This window comes from Capsicum annuum, chromosome 1, assembly GCF_002878395.1.
Source record: "Capsicum annuum cultivar UCD-10X-F1 chromosome 1, UCD10Xv1.1, whole genome shotgun sequence".
Taxonomy (NCBI): Eukaryota; Viridiplantae; Streptophyta; class Magnoliopsida; order Solanales; family Solanaceae; genus Capsicum; species Capsicum annuum.
Window position 1 is genome coordinate 233,089,434 of NC_061111.1, and position 12,941 is coordinate 233,102,374.

The following is a 12,941-nucleotide window of genomic DNA, read 5'->3' on the forward strand; positions in this document are numbered from 1 at the left end:
TAGTTAGGTGTGGAAGTACATAGAAGTATGTTAATTAAGGTTATGTATGTCCTTTAATGGTGAACTCTGGGGTGTTAATAGTGTTGAGACATGATAAGGGATGGAGGAAAGGCTCAAATTATGCCACTAACTAAATGAGACGGGTCACAAGGTAAGTAACAAAGGTTTTAGATAATGTCACGTGGAAAAATATTATAGCAATAAGGTTCTGCAAGAGGCACGAATAAATCAATAGTGTCATGGTGATGGCATAAATAAATCCAACTATTAATAGGATATATTTGAACAATTTTTGAAAGTTTGATCAATGGCACATCTGATATTTTCCCCTATTTCAATTGAAGTTTAACTTGAGATGTAGAGAATTTTCGTGTAACTTAAGTTCAATCATTTTAGTTTCACTTTTAGCCTCTTTTTTTTTTTGAAATATAGTCATCTGAACTTCAACTATATGTGCATGATTAATGCATAAAAACATACTCTTATAATATGGAGTATTTTGATTTGAAATATTATTCTTAAAAAGTTTATGAGAGTCTTTTATGCTCTAAGAAATAAGAAATGAATAAAAATATAAAAATATATTGATGGAATGGAACAATTCAAAATTCTATTCAACTGATAGGGAGAAATTACAATGTAGCAATTCTCAACTTAGGAAAAACACAAGGTAAAAGATAGATAAAAAAAAGAGAAAGTAGAAAAGAGAGATTTCAGATTGCTAAGACTTTAGCTAAGAGAATAAGATGCAAGTTCTTTCATGCCCTACTCTAAAGCTCTTGTGATGTTTATATAGGATGGTCTTCATTTGGATGTTTCTTGGTAGCTGGTGCAATATGTGCAGCACTATTTGGCAGAGGTAGTGGTCCTCTGTTAGCCTTTGGTACCACATATTCAACCAGGCATTTTGGGGATTGTTTGTCCCTACTGTTGTGCCTCAATGTACCGGAGTGGTCCTGTTGATTTGTTACATTGCCACCACCACGAAGACGAACCTTGTCCTTAAGTTTCAAGTCGAGAAACTGATGAGTTAGTGTAGAAAGGTCTTCCCAAGTGGCCTCAGAAGAAGGCACGTTCTGCCAATTTACCAAGAACTAGGTTATCTGATGCACTCTCTTTGTGACAATATGTTACACCAATGTCCTCAGGTGTAAGCCTCAGAGAGAAGTCTTGGTATGTAAGATCAACGGGAGTAACCTATTGATCAGGGTTCCTAAACACTTCTGCAGAATCAAAACATGAAAGACGGTGTATTTTAGAGAAAGATGGGAGATCTAGTTTGTAGGCAACCTCACCCATATGATGGAGCACCTTAAATGGCTCAAAAAATCTTCGACTAAGTTTTGCATGGTGTTGAAGGAGAATAGAGAGTTGTTTATAGGTATGTAATCAAATATATACCCAATATCCAATCTCAAAGCTTAGATCTTTACGGTCTTTGTCAGCATTTCACTTCATACGTTCCTGGGCAACCTACAAGTTGGACTTTAAAAGGGACAACATTTCATCTCTGTGACAAATGGACTCTACCACATCAAGATTAGAAGTGTCATCCATGATGTATCGAACAACCATTGGGGGAGGCGGGCCATAAACAACTTCAAAAGGATTAAGCTTAGAGCTATGTTAGTATGAAGTGTTGTACCAAAATTCGACCCACGGGAGTAGACGAAACCAAGTAGCAGGTATATTCACAGAAAAACATCAAAGATACATCTCAAGACACTTGTTAAGAGCCTCTGTTTGTCCATCCAATTGTGGGTGATAAGCAGAGCTCTTGGCTAATTTAGTCCCTTGAAGTCTATTGATCTCAGCCCAAAAATCAAACAAGAAAATAGGATAGTGGTTTGAAATAATTAAGGAAGGAAATATATGTAGTCGAATGTATTCTTGGACAAATGCTTCCGCGACCTTATGACTAGTGAATTTTGGGGGCAAGGCAATGAAATGGCCATATTTTGACAATATGTCCACAATTACCAGAATGATTGTGCGACCCTGAGAAGGTGGGAGGTTGGTGATGAAATCCATAGAAATATCCTCAAAAATTATTGCAGGTATAGGAAGTTGAAGAAGAAATCCAGCAGGTTTCGAATGTGTATTCTTCATTTGCTGGCAGATTTGGCAATTTAAGACGAACTTCTTGACATCCGCATACCCGGCCAAAAAAATTAGATGAAAGGTTGTGAAAATACCTCGCAATACCAGCATAACCTCCAATTTTAGAAGAATAAAATTCTTCTAAGAGCAAACTTTATAGTGCCAGATCCAGGGAAATAATCAGACGCTTACAAAAAAAAAAAGCAAACCTTCTTGGAAAGTGAAGTGAGGCATGGAGTCAGGATCATCGCGCAACTGATGCTAGAGTTGAAGCAAATAAGCATCAGTTTTGTTCAATTGCTTGAGTTTGTCAACCAAAGTATTGGGTACGATGTAGTTTTGATGATTGACAAACTGACAAAGTGATATGAAACATGAAGCTAAAACTTGTAGCAAACCATCAATAATTAAAGACAAGGGTGGAAGAAATCAAGAACCAGATGAGTGGTTAATTCTGATAAACTTAAGGAAATAAACATGTGCTAATTTGTAGAAGTTGAATTTGATTCAAACACTTGATAATAAGGGAATTCAAAGTTGAGTAGAAAAAAGAGTCCTATGGAAAGAAGGAATTTTACTTCTAAGCATATCCTGAAGAGTCCTCTGTGTAGAAGGAGAAAGATTCTGCAGATTGAAGAAGTCTACGCATGATAGGAAACATACAAATTGAAGGACTCTTTGTTAGATCAATGAAGTTTCTAATGACTGACACATGAATGGACCATGCTACTTGAGCTGGTCCAAGCATAGGAAGATAGGTTTCAGGTTTCACTGATAGATGCAGACAAAGATTGCTTAAAGTCAAGAATGAATGAGCAAGCCTAATTCTGATATACTCAAGTTACTAATCATGTGAGAAATTAAAGAAGTTGTGGTTGAGTAAAATACTTGAAGATAGTCTAATTTAAAGAGTTGAAGTTTGACTACAACACTAACGATACAAGAGTTGGAATTGAAGAAGGATTCTCACTTGAAGTAGAACTCTATGTAATGAGAGTTCTGATTAAAGGGGGAGTTTGAAATAAAGAATCCCACTTTGAAGAGATGTGCTTAAATAGAAAATGCATCAGTCAGAATAACTTACACACTTACAAAGCAGAAAAGCACAATCGACAGATTGACTTCACGAAGTGCTACTCAATCACTGAAGAAACATATTAAAGAACCTGTTCCTAAGTATAGAATCCAGCTAAGAGTTTTAGCATTGATTTTTAGAGTTGTTCATTGCGTTTGAACTATTGATGTAATATTAGTTTCAGTGTATTATAAACTGAACTAAGAGCTAGTCTTCGAGTTAGGGAAAACTCAGAGACTTTGGGAACGCATACCGTGGAAGGTATGTGTGTATTTAGGAATTAGAGTTTATAATTCCTATTTATTGAGTTAAAGGAATTAGAGTTTATAATTTCTATTTGTTGGTTACAAGAGTTTTGTAATTAGTCGTTGTTGAGGCTCAGAGTTATTTAGTGAAGTTGGGATTAAATCCTATAAAGGTGTAGGTCGTGGTTTTTTACACCTTTTGAGAAGGGTGTTTTCCATATAAAAATTATTATGTCCTTTACTTTCTATTTTACTGCTTTCTTGGAACACGTCAGGTAACCCGTTCCATCGATAGGCAACAATTAGGCAAAAATAAGATAATCACTAGGCACAAATTCTTAATAAGTGGTATCAGAGCGGGTTATCTTGTGAAGGCTAACACCTTAAGATAAGATCAAAGATGAATTTGTACCACCTACTGGCTACTGCGAAAGACAAGACATCAATAGGCCTCCATTGTTCAATGGACAGTACTACTCAGGATGGAAAGAAAGGATGAAGGATTTGCTTCAGGCTATTAACTATGAACTCTGGAATGGAATTATTGATGGACCTCAATACCCCATGAAGAATGATGCTGAAAACAAGGATGTATTAAAAGATAAAAGTGAGTATGATAAGGCCGACTTTAAGATGCTTGGAAAGAATGCAAAGGCTAAGTATATTCTTATGTGCAGACTTGGACCAGATGAATATAACAAGATCTCAGGTTGCACCACTGCAAAACAAATTTGGGAGACTCTTGTGAATGCATATGAGAAGAACATGGATACCTTAGAGAAAAATAAAGGAACTAAGGATAAGTCAATAGCACTAAAAGATTCTGACAACATAGAATCAGATCTGGATAATAGAAAGCTTACCAAAAATTTCAAAAGGTATTTTAAAAAAGGAAAGCGCCAGAATAAGAGAGGAACAAGTAGTAGGTATTATTCCAACTATAAGTCTCAAGCTGGTTCTTTCAAGTATGAAGATACAGATCATATGTTCAGGGATTGTCCATTGTCGTAAATTGAGCTAAGAAAATATAAGAGATGAAAAAGAGTTGAAGCTAAAAGAAAAATCTTACTCCAAAAGGAAGGAATCATTTACTGCGATGGCTGCATGGGGATCAAGTTCAGAAGAATCTGATGATGATGAAGTTGATGAAAGTGCACTTATGGCTATAGGTGACTCAGACATGGAACAGAAGGAAATAAAATATGAGATAAGTCTACTTGATCATAAAGATAAATTGCATATTTGTTCTAAGAAAAGACTAATTCCCTTGATGAATGCATTGATTGGTGATTTTCACAAACTCACATCTGAAAGGGATCAATTATTCAATGATTTTGCAAGTTTAAAGTTTGATTACATTGATCTTGATACTTGCAAGAATGTCATTGTACCGAAAACTGCCCCCTAAAGAAATAGGTCAGTCAACTTGGTTCATCAAACCTAGATCTAAAATCAAAAATCTTAAAGTTGTCAATTACTGAAAAGAAAAAAGGAGCCATGAGTGAAAATCATCAAAGAATTGAGTCTAAACTTAAACAAAGAAACTATGAATTGTTTTATCAAAAAGAAAAGGTTAGAAAGCTAACGCAAGAAAACTTTAGGATAAAACCTGATCTTGAAAGAGCTAACTGATGGACCAAGTCATCTAGAATTGTTAATCATCTAAGTAGTAGGACTCAAAATGAGAGGGTTGGCTTAGGTTTTCACAAAAAAACTATTTCCTATAAAGATTTATGTTATATTTGTGGAAAAATAGGACACCCAACCACTGAATGTCCTGTTGCTGCCAAAAGCAGATCCAGCAGTCTAAATCTAGCAAATAAACTATCTCATACCAAGAAAAGGATAACTAAACGTGGTCAGAGAAATAGGTCACGTAACTTGTTGCCTGCATGGGCTAGAAGAAATCTGATTCATCCATTTACTCATAAGAAAGGACCCAAGCTTGTCTGGGTGCCTAAAGTTAACCCCTAATTTATTTTGCAAGTGAGAGTGAAAGAAGGCAAGCAAAATTTGTATATGAATAAAGCTTGCTCAAGGCATAAGACTAGAAGAAAATAAAGTTTCTTTCACTCACCACATTTAAAGAGAGAATGGATTATTTGAAAGATGGCTAGATTTGTAGTGCTCGTGTAAGGGGAAAGCAAGGGACATCTAAAAAAAAAATTAACGATCTAGTGCTTGAACCTGGTTCGTATGAATCTTTGTGGACTTATTTAAGAAGCAGAGAAGTTAAGAGAATGACAGTGAAACTGCTGAGCATGCACAGAAACATGTTGTACCACCTGGTTCAACTGTTGTATAGATTGAGGGCATATTGACAGGGGGAATAACAAATCAATAAATTGATGCATCAATAACACCAACACAAGCTGATGATAATTTTTTGGTAATTCAAGAATTGGTGCTATCACAAGAATCTTGAGATATCCTATGGGAATCAATGGCTTAATACTATGGTATCCAAGGGAAAGAAATTTCACTTTTGAAGGCTATAAAAATGTTGACTGTGTGGGTTACTTAATTGACTAGAGAAGCACCAAAGGCACTAAGTAGAGAGCATTTTTAAAGGAATAGGTTAGACTTGGGGATGATTAAAATTGCACAAACTCTCCTCAATGATTGACTAGAATAACCATTTTTCTTATTAATCTTATTAGCTAAAATGTTATTCAATTCAGTCTTGCACATTTAGTTATGTGTCTTAATTCTAGAATTTGACTCTTCTAACCTAATTTTGTATTAGATTATGTAGAAAAATAGGTGCAAGCAAGCAATTGTGACCACAAAGTTCTTCTTATCAGGTATGTTCTACACTGACATAAGTATAGGCTGTCTAAGTTAAAACAGTTGAGCACACCTATTTAATTCCTCACACTTCATCCTCTTCTTGTCCTATAATGTTGACGAATTGGTTGACCAAACTTTCTTTGATTCCCTCCAAATGGTTGTGCACAAATGTGTTAATTCTACACCAGAAATTCCTTCTTCTCTATCAACCAAAATATCAGTTTTTGTACCATGAATTTTCCAAATTTGATTGTCAATCACATGCAGCATATGTTTCTGCAGAATAAAAAGGGACATGTTTTCCCTTTTAGTTCCTTATTGGTTATTTTTTTAGGACTTCTCAGTCCTAGCTCAGGTTTGACTTATAAAGCAACAATAGATGTTCTTGAATAGATGAATCATTTTTCTCTACCTATTTCAATAAGTAGGCTAACACTCATTTAAAAAAATTGAAAAAAAATTGATTTAGCTGGAAAAAAAAATTGAACTAGAAGCTGCACAAGACAGTCACGAAGTGGAATAAGAGGTCCTTAAGGCTAGGATCATCACTTTGAAGCTTGACCTCGATTGATAGAAGTATGAAAATGTTGAAATCATTCATCAATTGACACAGTTGATTTCACCTGTTCCATCTTCCTCATCAGCTCCTCACTATTTGTATCCTTAGTCATGTCCCATTTTTATACCATATTTTTTTAATTAAGGCTCAGTTGTTTTGCTTTGTTCAGTACTAGCTAGGGTTTAATGTGGAACATGCTCTGTCAGTTAAATGGAATAGTTATCTTTGCTAAATTAACTCATATTTTTGCTCTCTTTAATACATTACTATGCTGGCTAAAGTCTATGTCTAATTGTTTTGGTTATAGCCCCAGTGTCCATGAATAACATAACAAATAACTTTGGCTAGTATATTATTGCATTGAAATAGTTTTTTGATGATGCCAAAATGAAAAGATAAGAGGGTTGTGCAATGTTTATAACCCATTGACTAACTAGTATTTTATACTTTAGTGCCTACAGGTGAAGATGTTTGAATGCACCAAAATAATACATTTGTCATCATCAAAAAGGGGGAATTTTTTGGGTACGATGTAGTTTGATGATTGACAAACTGGACAAGTGATATAAAATATGTAGCCAAAACTTGAAGCAAATCATCAATGATTAAAGACAAGGGTGGAGGAAATCAAGAACCGGATGAGTGACTAATTCTGATAAACTTATAGAAATAAATGTGTGCTAATTTATAGAAGTTGAATTTGATTCAAACACTTAATGATAAGGGAAAGCAAAGTTGAGTTGAAAAAAGAGTCCTATGGAGAAGGAGTTTCACTTCTGAGTATATCCTAAAGAGCCCTATGTGTAGAAGGAGAAAGATTCTATAGATTGAAGAAATCTACACAAGATAGAAAACATACAAATTGAAGGACTCTTTGTTAGATCAATGAGGTTTCTGATGACTGACACATGAATGGACCATGTTACTTGAGCTGGTCTGAGCATAGGAAAAGAGGTTTCAGGTTTCACTGATAGATGCAGACAAAGATTTCTTAAAGTCAAGAATGAATGAGCAAGCCTAATTCTGATATAATCAAGTTACAAATCACGTGAGAAATTAAAGAAGTTGTGGTTGAGTAAAATACTTGAAGATAAGCTGATTTAAAGAGTTGAAGTTTGACTACAACACTAAGGAGACAAGAGTTGGAATTAAAGAAGGAGTCTTAGTTGAAGTAGAACTCTGTGTAATGAAAGTTCTGATTAAAGGAGGAATTTGAAATAAAGAATGCCTCTTTGAAGAGATGTGTTTAAATAGAAAATGCATCAATCAGAATAACTTACACACTTACAAAGAAGAAAAGCACAATCGACAGATTGACTTCACGAAGCGCTACTCAATCACTAAAGAAACACATTAAAGAACCTGGTCCTAAGTATAGAATCCAGCTAAGAGTTTTAGCATTGATTTTTAGAGTTGTTCATTTTGTTTGAACTATTGATGTAATATTAGTTTCAGTGTATTATAACTAAACTAGGAGTTAGTCTTCGAGTTAGGAAAAACTCAAAGACTTTGGGAATGCATACCTTGGGAGGTGTGTGTGTATTTAGGAATTAGAGTTTATAATTTTTAGTCGTTGAGTTAAAGGAATTAGAGTTTATAATTCCTATTTGTTGGTTACAAGAGTTTTGTAATCAGTCGTTGTTGAGGCTCAGAGTTATTTAGTGAAGTTGGGGTTAAATCCTATAATGGTGCAGGTTGTGATTTTTTACACCTTTTGAGCCGGGTGTTTTCCACGTAAAAAGCGTTGTGCTCTTTACTTTCTATTTTACTGCTTCCTTGGAACACCTCAGGTAACCCGTTTCATCGATAAGCAATAGTTAGGAGAAAATAAGATAATCAGTAAGCACGAATTCTTAACACAAAGCCATATCTGTGATAGCCACGGTGAGAGCCATGAAGGATAGTTTTCTGGATAAGGCATTAGCGGTTGAATTCAATTTTCCAGGCCAGTAGACAATCTCAAACTCATAAGCAATTTGCTTACATAGCCATTTTTATTGTTCTGGTGTCTGAATAACTTGAATCGTAAGGGATTTCAGCGGTTGTTGGTTAGTGATAATGGTGAATTTGTGACCCAAAAGTTATTGACGCTACTTTTGGACAGCTTGGGTAATAGCAAACATTTTCCTCATGTAAGTAGAAGCCGCTTGCATCCTGGGAGATCATTTATTACTAAAAAAAGCAATGGGGTGCCCTTCTTGAGATAACACTACTCCAATTCCAGTACCAAAAGCATCAGCTTCAACAGAGAACACTTTTGAGAAGTCTGGCAATATAAGAACTGGAATAGAACTAAGGGCTCGTTTGAGGTCAAAAAACATTGTGGAGACCCTATCAGACCTAACAAAGGAATCTTTTTTTATAATTTTTATGAGTGGTGAAGCAAGTTGGGCATATCCCTTCGCAAATTATCGATAATAACTTGTCAATCCCAAAAATCTATGAACTTCCTTAAGAGAGGACGGCAGTGACCCAAATATGACCCAAATAAGTAATAGAAGTCTGTCCAAATTGGCATTTAGACAGTTTAACCACCACAAAATTTTTCTTGAGAGGCTTAAGAACATTCTGCAAGTGAGTAAGATGATCCTGCCAGGACTGACTGTAAACTAATATATCATCGAAGAAGACAAGGACAAACTGGCGAAGGCAAGGCTTGAATATTGAGTTCATTGTCGCTTGAAAGGTGGATGGGGCATTTGAGAGGCCGAATGGCATGACAAGAAACTCAAAATGACCATGATGAGTCCAGAAGGTTGTTTTTTCTATATCATGATGATGGACACAGATCTAATGGTATCCAGCCAACAAGTCCAACTTAGAGAAAAACAGACATTATGGAGTTCATCAAATAATTCATCAACTGTGGGAATTAGAAAATAATACTTAACTGGGATGGAGTTCAATTCCTTATAGTCGATGCAAAAGCGTCATGTGCCATCTTTTTTTCTCATCAAAAGGACGGATGAGGAATAAGGGCTAGAACTGTGTTGAATAACACCCGAGTGAAGCATCTCAGATACCATGCATTCAATCTCGCCCTTCTAAAAATATGGATACCTGTAGGGCCGCATATTAATCAGAAAAGAACCAGAAAGTAGTGGGGTACGATGATCTTGTGGTCTCGATGGTGGCAGGGAATTTGAGGCCAAAAATACCTTATTATAGGAGGATAATATGACTTGAAGATCTAGAAGATTGCCTTGTACCATAGATATGTCAGGAGATAGTAGCTCAAGCCAGAACATATAAGTAATGGAGTCAGTCATAGTGAAGCAATGAAGAGTTGAAAGTTGAACCTGCTCTAGTGAGGTTGGAGGATTTTTGAACCATGTAATGCGTTATTCATTACTCTCGAACTCAAACAGGAGTTTGGAATAATCTGAAATAGTCTGGCCAAGAGTTGCGATCCACACCACGCCCAATACCATGTTTGCACCATTAAAATCCAAAACAAAAAAAGTTATAGAGAAGGAATGCCCCTGAATGGTAATCGAAAGATTGTGTATCACTCCCAAACAAGGCAATCGATTGTCATTACCCACAACAACTGAGAATTTAGGTAAAGACTCGACAGTAAGTTTGAGAGCCTTAGAAACACGAAGGTGTATAAAGTTATCGATGCTACTCCCATCAAGTAGAATTTGAGCCAAAAAACCTTTAATATGACCTGTAAAACAAAGAGTAGTGGAATGAGAACTGCCAGTAAGGGCTTAGGAACTGATGGCAAGGAAGGATGGTTCCTCAGTGGGAATGGTGAAATTGGAGTCCAAGGGAGGTGAATCAATATCTGGCGGGGGAGGTTCCTCCACTTGATCCTCATCAGTGAGGAGGAGCAGAAGTTTTGGAGATGTAGAACATCGATGGCCCTTTTGATATTTTTCATCATAGTTGAAGCACAAATTGAGATCTTGTTTGCATTGCAATTCCATCAAAGAAAGTTTCTTAAATAGAACACGGCCAATACCAGGAAGTGAAGATGCCTGAGCGGGTGAAGAAGAGGGTGACAAAGATGGGGTCGATTTGTGTTGCGATGTTTGGGAAGTTGGATAAGAGAGAAATATTTTCAGTGATAGAAGTGGACTAGTATGGTGTTTTAACTTGGGTCAATAATTTTTGATCTTGCAACATGGCCAAACTAATAGCCTCGTGAATGTCTTTGGGCCTAAATGATAAAACAACACCTTTGATCTCTGTAGGTAGCCTAGAAATAAAAAGATGTCGCAACATCTCTGGAGAAGCATCATTAGTGCGATTAACAAGCTACTCAAATCGAGAAAGATACTCAGCTACAATCGGAGTCATCTATAATTTTCCCAAAAGCCCCTCCAGTGCTTCCATGAATTTTGAACCAAAACGAGTTACCAAAGCTTTGGTAAAGTGCTCCCAGCCAATCAGTTGATGGTTCTTATACATCTATTGATACCAATCTCTAGTCATGCCTCAAGATAGAAGGACACAAGGTTCAAACGATGTTCATCATGGACATTATAAGCATCAAAGTATTTTTTTGCTTGGAAAATTCAACTTTCAGCAAACTGGCCATCAAAACGGGCTAAATCTATAGGTGTTGGTTTATCTCTCCAAAAGAGGCTAAAAAGGGTTCTAGTTTATAGAAAGGGCTTGTAGTTGTTGTGTTGGATTCAAATGCGGAGTTTGGGTTGGGGGAAAAAGATATTGATAGAAGAAATTTGTGGTGGCCGTATGAAAAAAGAACTAGGGTTAGAGGTTGTTGGGCTTTTGGTAGAGGGCTAGGTGTGCTGATTCTAGGTCTGAAGGGTGGAAATTTGGGAGATAATTTCTTGAAGTGTGGAGTTAATGGAGTCAAAAGTCTTACTGTGAGAATCAATAGTGTCTTGCAGCTTCTTGGAGGCCTCGACCATTGTGCGCAAACGTGTGTTAGGAGCACTGTCACCCATTGGTAGAGGAGGCTCAATGAATGCACCAAATGAAACGATTCGAAATTCTATTCAACTGATAGGGAGAAATTACAATGTAGCAATTCTCATCTTAGGAAAAACACAAGGTAAAAGATAGATTTAAAAAAAAATAGAAAAGAGAGATTCCAGATTGCTAAAACTTTAGCTAGGAAAATAAGATGCAAGTTCTTCCATGCCCTACTCTAAAGCTCTTGTGATGTTTATATAATAGGGTCTTCATTTGGATGTTTCTTGGTAACTGGCGCAATATGCGTAGTAGTATTTGGCAGAGGTAGTGGTCTCTGTTGGCCTTTGAGACCACATACTCAACCAGGTATTTTGGGGACTGTTTGTCCCTACTGCTGCGCCTCAATGTACCCGAGTGGTCTTGCTAGTTTGTTACATAGAAACATCTGAAGTTCCAACAAAAATCGAAGTAAGGCAGTTAAATTGATTGAAGATTCAAAAATTATTCAAAAACGGATAAACTACCATTAAGAGTATAAAAAGTTTCCATTAAGAGTATAAAAGGTCACTACTCTTTATCGGAAAAATGTTTTGGTATCTTTCAAATAATCACTCCATCAATGTTGGAATTTAACTTTAATTAAACAATATGGCATAATTATTAATAGGGGTAAAATTATAAAGTTATACTATCAATCTGTTTCTTAATAGGTGTGTCATCTCAATTTGTGACGAGTAAAACTAAATGGAGGGAGTAACTTAGAAAGTGAAAATGAAGATAAAATTGGAGGAAATTTCAACAGTCTCTTAGAGAATGAACAATTCACTTATTTTAGACACTGAAAAATAGCTTAAAGATCCACTTTTTGGACGAGAGAGAGTATTTGCTTATGCATGATTATGCACTTTCTCATTTTGCTGTTATCATATTACAACCTTTTATTCTTATTAGTTTATCATTTGCTCGCCGGTTTTTGTTTTCAATAACTGTCAGCTTTGCTTATTTCATGTTCTCAGAGAAACTAGAGTTTTTTATTTGCTAAGAAAGAAGTGGTTAAACCCCCTTCTCTTTTACCTAGCATCTTTTGTCCAGTCTTTGCTACGAGTAACGCCTGTTTACTCTTCGGTTGTAGCTCAGTGGAACGGCTTCCTAGCTGGATTGATAATAATACTCTGAATATATCAATTCAAAATTTGCTGATTAGACCTGTTCTGTTTTAAGTATGCCAGAGCTTTTTCTCCCATTTAATAATGCAATGTTGATGGAAAAGTTCAATAGCTGTTGA